A 7,784-nucleotide genomic window follows, 5' to 3' on the forward strand; every position below is an offset into this window, starting at 1 on the left:
TATCTTAAGGATTACGTTTACTCAGGGTTTGAGATTTAAAAAAAAATATTTTACAAAGTTCAATTACTGAAGTCCAAAGTTGTTTTAAAAACTCAAAACAACAGTGTTATTCACAATTATCGATATTGATATCCATGTTTTGTTCATTTGAGAAGATGTGCTCAGACAAATGTAGATAAATATTGAAACAGAGGAAATTCGAACTAAATTTTTCATTTTCTTATTTTCTATTAAAAAAAATGTTTTTGCAATATAATTGAAAAAGTTAAGTTTTTATGTGTTTTTTTTCTAATAATTTTACTTATGTTATGGTTGTATTAACTAGTATATAATTTTATATCACTGGCTGGCACGCGATTATAAAGATCTTTAAAATACATAAAATCAATTTAAGATAAAATATCTCGAAATTTTGATAATTGACCTTATATAATATTAATGTCAACAGAATTCAGACAATAAAAACAGTTTTAGGCAATCAATGGTTTGGAGCTCCTATTAGTCAGGTTTTTTTGTAAAACTCGATCAAAAATAGGTACAATTTTGAAAATTGATAGAGGAAATTTGGACTAAAATAAACTTTAAAAATGAGCTTGAAACGATTTATTCGAATATGAAATTGGTAAAGCTATTTATATTTTATCATTTACCATAATACAAATTGTTTTATTATTTCTAATAAATACAAAATAAAGAAGACTTTGGAAAGGGTGGACAATTTTAGCAAATTTTGAGATATTTTTCAATAAACATTCAGAGGTCACTAGCATAAAAAGTATGTCATTTAGCTAGTTATTTGAAAGGGAAAAAAGCTCCACAGTAGTGGGGCTACAATGTAAAATTCGTAGACTTTCGTTTTAGTGGATTTTTTTCGCCCCTAAGTAAACGTAATCCTTAATTAATCAACGTTTTATCATATTTTTTTTTCAGATTTAAATCAGCGATTATGAAAAAATCCAATAAATAGTATTTTACATTTTGAAGGGTTTGTGTGTATCTGACATTAGAATTGTAAATCGATAAAATGTGTGAAGACTGTATTTTTTTTTATTTGATTTGTTTTATGTATCCTAATAAGGATGACGTTTACTCAGAATGAAAAAAAAAATCCACTGATGATAATGATAAACCATCTATTGTGTGTTATAGACCTTTGCTTGTATTGTTATTTTTCACTTTCAGAAAAGTAGGTCAATGACCTACTTTTTGAGTTAATGGCCATTGAATATTTATTGAAAAATCAAGAAAAATCCCATACAATTTTACACTACGATTGAGATTTTTTCAATTATAAAAATATTACAAATAATTAAACACTTTAAAAAAAAAGATACAGTTTATGAATGGTAGTGACACTAAATAAGTACACAATATTAAGATTTTAGCATCAATTTCAAAATATAATTCAGTCCGAATTTCCTCTAACAGTTTTCAAATCCCTACCCATTATTTGATTCTATTTTACAAAAAATTGAATGATGATAAAACAAAAACATTTATGATATTGAACTACTTATATTGACCTTATTCTGTTGGCATAAAATTTATATGAGGTCAATGATCAAAATTTTGAGATATGATGACTTTTATCGTTTTTAAGCATTTTTCAATATTTTTATTATTCGTGCCATAAGATTATTTTAATGAATAAGTGAGGTAAAACCAACGGAAAATATGTAAAATTACGTAGACTTAAATATAAAATCCTAACTTTTAATATTAGACTACTGCCAAAAAACTTTTAGCAGAAAACAAAATCTGCAAAATTTAGTCCGAATTTCCTCTGTTTGGCTAAAAGTCAATTTTTGCTTGAGCATAATTCCATAATAAAGTAAAACTATTGAATGTTTTGTCAATAATAATTTATTTCATAAATACTTTTTGTGTTTAGAACAAATTTTACTCATTACATTGAACTTTTTAACAATCGGAATTTGAGAACTCAAACCCTGAGTAAATAACACCCTTAAGATGAATTTTAATGAGTAGAAGAAAAAACGTACATGTAAATCATGCTAAATCATATTAAGATTTCGTTATCTAAATTAAGTGTGTAAATGTTTAAAACTATTAAATTTTGGGGTTTTTTTTATTGTTTTTTCTTTCAAGAATTCTTTTTGTTCAATTTCTTTAGTATTCCAAGAGGAGTGTAAAGACGTTGAAACTATCTGTAAAAAGGAACTTTATTGTTTTACCTTTTCAATGATTGTTCGCTCAAGGTTTTATATGTTGTAAGTAAGTTTTAAAAAACACTTACCAAGCGTGTTCAGAGATGGACTAAGGTACAATTGCCATCCTGCTTCTCTCGTCATATTCAATATATGACACGAATTATAGGAACGACACATTCCTGTATGATGGTTGAAGCTAAAACACTTGCATCCAGAACCACAGAACATGGCGCATTTTACAAGTGAGTCTGCATGTTTTTTGTCCATTGGTTCTAAAATGGGAAGTTTGTTGTCAAACTCCAAATTGGCCTCATAATATTGAAACTGCATGGCCACTGAAAATGACAGAAATTTGAAAAACAACAGCAGGTTTAGAGCATTAAACTCCATGATGTTTTAATCCTGATTTAGGGAATAATTTTTGACTATAAACTGTTTCAATATAATCAGGTAGATCAATATCAGTGCTAACATCACTTTTCTTTTAATTTGAGAAATAAAATGGATATGTTTTAAATATGAGTTCAAAAAATCGATATTGAAATACAAAACTTTCCTGGGTTTCTTTAATTGGACAATATCAATGATGATCAATTATTTACATTGATGTAAGTTTCAAATAAATTAAGTTCTTTTATGCATCGCTTCCCAATGTTGAATGAAGCCTAGCGGATAATGAAACGTGAAGTGACTTTACCAGTTTATATGAATTGGTTGTATGCTGTATTCATTGTAATCTCTCTCTCTCTCTCCTCTCTCTCTCTCTCTCTCTCTCTCTCTCTCTCTCTCTCTCTCTCTCTCTCTCTCTCTCTCTCTCTCTCAAACTGATTCATAGAGTCATCTGCTCTATCAAGAAAGATAGATCTAAGTGATATATTTTGTTTTGATAGCAGATAGATCCGAAAACCAACAATGTTCATACATACGAATTGCTCATTGGAGAATTGAAATTCAAAATAGGAGATCAGAATTTAAAAAAAATGAGATTTAAAATTCGAGATTCAAAAGATGTTTACCTATAATAAAGATAAAATAATTAAATCAAATTAGAATTATGAAAACCCGTATTTTAGCGACATCAAACACCTCAAATTTCAAATAAATCGCACATTCTCAAAGCTACAATACACGTCATATTCTCGTGTTGTGTTTCTTTGTTTGTTTACTTTTTATATCTAAATTTGCCCACTATGCACAGTCGCGATTTAGTTGATTAATTTAAAGAAAAGGAAATCACTGATATTACAAACACCTACCTTTTTTGAGATAGGTAGGTATGAACATTGTGGGTTTTCGGATCTATCTGCTATTTAAAAAAATTATCTCTCAGATCTTTCTCTCTTGATATAATGTTATATAGATATAAAGTAGACAGGCATTTACAAAATAGTATTGGAATTTTTTTTCCAAAATATTTGCACGAAGCGTCCTGTTTCTAGCACATATTAAAGGTCAAGACAAACTATAAATAAATTACAAACTTTAGATCGACAGATATCTATTTTTATAACCGTGCAGTTATTGTAAATAAAAACAGTTCTAAAAGGTCCTCATTATTATTTCAAAGGTATTGATCAGCATTAAAATACCCAGCTCAGTGACATTGATTATCCACATTTAATTTTATTTAATGGGTATTATTACTTACATTTTGCGCCTGTTAGGCTTGATAGTCATCATATTCAGATATTATTCTTTTGCTATTACTTAGTTTTACAAAAACGTATAACAATTTCAATTTATAATTAAGTTTCCTTTAATGTTAAGAAACATAGAGCTATAGGCCTGGGCCTAAAACAGCCTCAATCATCCAATGCACTTAAATAAACATGATTCAAGAACAGGTGGTTTTCTATTTAAAGATGTGTTGGCTGTGCTTTGGTTGTCCTTAATACAACCACAAACATCGCTTTTGGGGTTTTTTGTCTAAGTGATATACTGTCATTACATTTTCATTGTATTTGTTTAACCGCGGTGACTGATTCATTCTAACGGCGCTTGTACATTGTAAGCAAAAATAGCGTTTTATATTAAATATTAACAAAAATTTGGCTGACAAAGGTTAATTTACACTTAAAGAGAATTTGAATTGGCGTTTTTTTTCTAAATGTCCTAATTTTTATACATAAATGCATGGCATTCAACGATGTTCTTGAATCAACAAGGAAAGATACAACTAGAATACATAGCAACCGCTATTCATTTACAAGATTTTATTTCGTAGCACTGATATTTTTATCTAATTACAGAATATCAAAATACATAAATTTAATTTGAACGTTGTTCTCAGTTTCAAATACAGAACTTGCTACTTGGTGTAATGATGAGTGTAATGATGAAGATATATGTGAATAGATAAGTGATTAGACAAAATAACTCAACGAAATCAGTGTTTTAATTAGCATTTGAAGTGATGAAATTATACACTAAAACATAAATCATGTTTCAAAGTTTATTAAAAAAAATATTTCAATGACCATAAAATATACTAATGATAAACATTTCTAGAAAATCAAATAAATGGATTACTGTTTATGTTTTGTTAAATAGATAAATATCCTGCAAGTTAATCAGAAGCAAAGCATCGCTGGCCAAAAATAATACCATCTACCACTATTATAATGACTGCCATTAATTATTTTGCAAATGTTAAATGAAAACAACTTCTACGGTAACGATGTCGTAGAATTGTTTTGATGTATTGGTAGATGGTACTGTTGTTACTGCTATTGAGAAAACAGTACCATCACTTGTAGGCAAGCTACCTACTGATGCACTAGCGTTACAAGAAGTGTTCAGTATACTAAAATTGTTTGCTGTGGATATGGATGAGGTAGTAGTTACTGTAGTAAATGCAGCGCATTTGCCTGGATTACTGTTATCCGAAGATCCTTTCCCGTCGACTGCCATCCCAACAGAATTCCGTCCCTTTGAACACTGATATGAGAAGTGGCTTGGTTTTCGACACTTGTAGCACGTAATATCGATACTTGCTTTGGGTGGTTGATCTTTGGGTGTCTCTGCAGTTTCCTTCTGATCTCGCTCAACCTGAGGTCTGGATTGGCTAGAATTCCGTGAATCAACTGATGTGTCCTTTCTGCTAGAATTAACTAATGTTTGAATGTTAGCACATCTTGCCTCCTTATATTGATCAGCCAAAGCACACATATCTTGAATATTATTGGGAATCCGTTCTTTAAGAAACAAAATCAAGTCTTTGTTGCATACTGATAGAAATTGATCACAAAGTACTAAGTGATATAGTCCTTGAAAAGTCTTGTTTACTTTCCCAATTTCTATCCATCTGTCGAGATAGCTCGCTAATCTAACAGAAAACTGAGTAAATGTCTCACCTCTCTCTGAGCGACATCTGCGAAATTGCTGTCTAAACCCATCCTAAGTTTTCTCGAAACGTTTCAACAGAGCTGCCTTCAGGGTTGCATAGCCTAGGGCCCTCTCTTGTGGCAGAAGAGAGTATACGTCCAACGCTCTTCCCCGTAGCAACGCACTAAGGTTTACCGCCGACGTTTCGCCGTTCCAATTCTGTGCTGTAGCATAACGCTCAATACGACGAAAATATGAATCAATAGCATCTTATGTTTCATAAAAGAAAAGCATTTTAGGCACTTTAGCAGAAGCATTGCTAGACACATCAGCTTTAGATTCTTGTAACTGTTGTTCAAGCTTTTGTAACGTCTCTTTGTACTTACTTTTAGCTTCAGCAATACCTTTAGCTTCCGCTAACTTCATTCTCTCCAAATCCAGTTCTTCTCTCTTCAGCTGATACTCTTTTTCCTTAGGTCCCTCTGCTGCTCTCAACTCCCTATAATGAGTTTGCTGATCCAAGATGAATTTCTTAAGGTCTGTTCCCTTCAACTCCATCTTTCTCCCGTGTTCTGTTAGCTCCTGTAGTGTTGGCGACTCCATCTTAACTACGCTAACTAGCACAACAATGAACAAAATAATTCTTACAAAAAGGGTGTATATAAAAAACAATGCCTTTAGTATCAATATATCTGACCTCTCAACACTCGAGAGTTATTAAATAATACACAACCTGAGCAACCTTTCTCCGTTCGGGGCCCTTCCATACATCAACGCCAAAAAAAAAATAATCTGCCGTTCCAATGAAAAATATAACAGAAGTATAAATTCTTAAGAACAATATCCAAAATAAACTACAAAAATATGTGTTGACTGAACAGCTATCCTACTTCTGACACAATTTTGTCACGACAGCCGTCCTGACTGTTCAGTCAAACACAACAAGATTCGATTCATATTTACAATATAATATATATAAAAAAAACCGAACAAATATACATAATTTATACATATGATGAACAATAAAATGTTTAAGTTTTCTGGTGTCCCAAGTCTCCATCACGGGCATGTAGAATAGAAGTAGATGTCATCCAGTGAGTAGACGGACGATATGGGTAGATATGACATGGCGTGAGACAGTGGCGGACAGGTACATGTATAACCACGGCGATGGACTGGCAGAAACTGGATAGGGGCCTTATTTAATTATACAAATAAACATATTTTGAGTTACATGATTAATATACCTTACATAAACATAGGCTAAGTCGCACGGACTTAAATATAACATTATGACAACAACAGCACGCCATACAACGGCACGAAACCACAGCGAATCCAGTAGATACTGATTTGTGACAATTAGTGTGTTTGAAAATCGGCTGATTTGCATAAAATCATATATGCCTGTCTAAAATTGCAAAAGTTAAACGATATCCCGTCAATTTTAAGGATTGTGTTTAACTTTTATATTTCATTTAATACCAGTGATTGTAAAAAGTGCTGGGGGCAAGTTGTGGTTTATAAGGAATCATTTTTTGACATGTGAATTGACTCAGTTATCGACACAATTTCTCAAAACGTGAACTATCAATGCTAAAATTAAGCATGTTGCAAGTACTTCTGTTGTTGCTCTCACCACTTTTTAGGTTAAGCAATTATTTTTTTTTAAGTGACATACCCAAAAATTAAATCTTTCATTCGTATAGTGTTGTACTTTCGCGATAAATAACGTCATATGTATCTCATATATGTTTAGCGTATCACGTGATAAACAGCTGATGCCATGGCTGCTTTCCTCCATATAAAGATGATTTTTATACATTGTCTGAAAGAAGTCTGTATTATTGCATTTATTTCATACGTGTTATCCATGGGGGGATTCCTTAAGATAGCTGCGTTGTGTGTTTACTTGGTTTGTCTTTTTTTTTTAATATCTAAGTATGTCAAGTATATACAGTCGGTTAGTATTTGATTGATTTTAAAAGAAAAAGAAAGGTATTCTATTACAAATACTTATCTATTATTTTTGAAAGTAAAATGTTTTATATAAAGTAGACATACACCTTCAAATGAACATGATTGAATACTTTTCAGTAAGTATTTGTAAGTAGCATCCCGTTGCAAGGAAAAAGGTCAACATCATCTATAAAAAATAACGGACTAAAGATCACATTCAAAGTATATTATCTAACCACGCAGTTATTCTTAATTCAACAATTCTTACCACGTCGTCAAAATTAGTTCAAAGGTATTGATCAGCATGAAAATACTAAGCTAACATTGTTC

The 7,784-nt window shown here is 31.2% G+C and overlaps 1 pseudogene; it reads right to left on the reverse strand.

Annotated features, from left to right (window-relative positions):
• Positions 1–5,011: 5,011 nt before the first annotated feature.
• On the reverse strand, positions 5,012–6,098 carry LOC128174330 (uncharacterized; annotated as a pseudogene).
• Positions 6,099–7,784: the final 1,686 nt, after the last annotated feature.

The sequence above is a fragment of the Crassostrea angulata genome, chromosome 2 (genome assembly GCF_025612915.1).
Source record: "Crassostrea angulata isolate pt1a10 chromosome 2, ASM2561291v2, whole genome shotgun sequence".
Taxonomy (NCBI): Eukaryota; Metazoa; Mollusca; class Bivalvia; order Ostreida; family Ostreidae; genus Magallana; species Magallana angulata.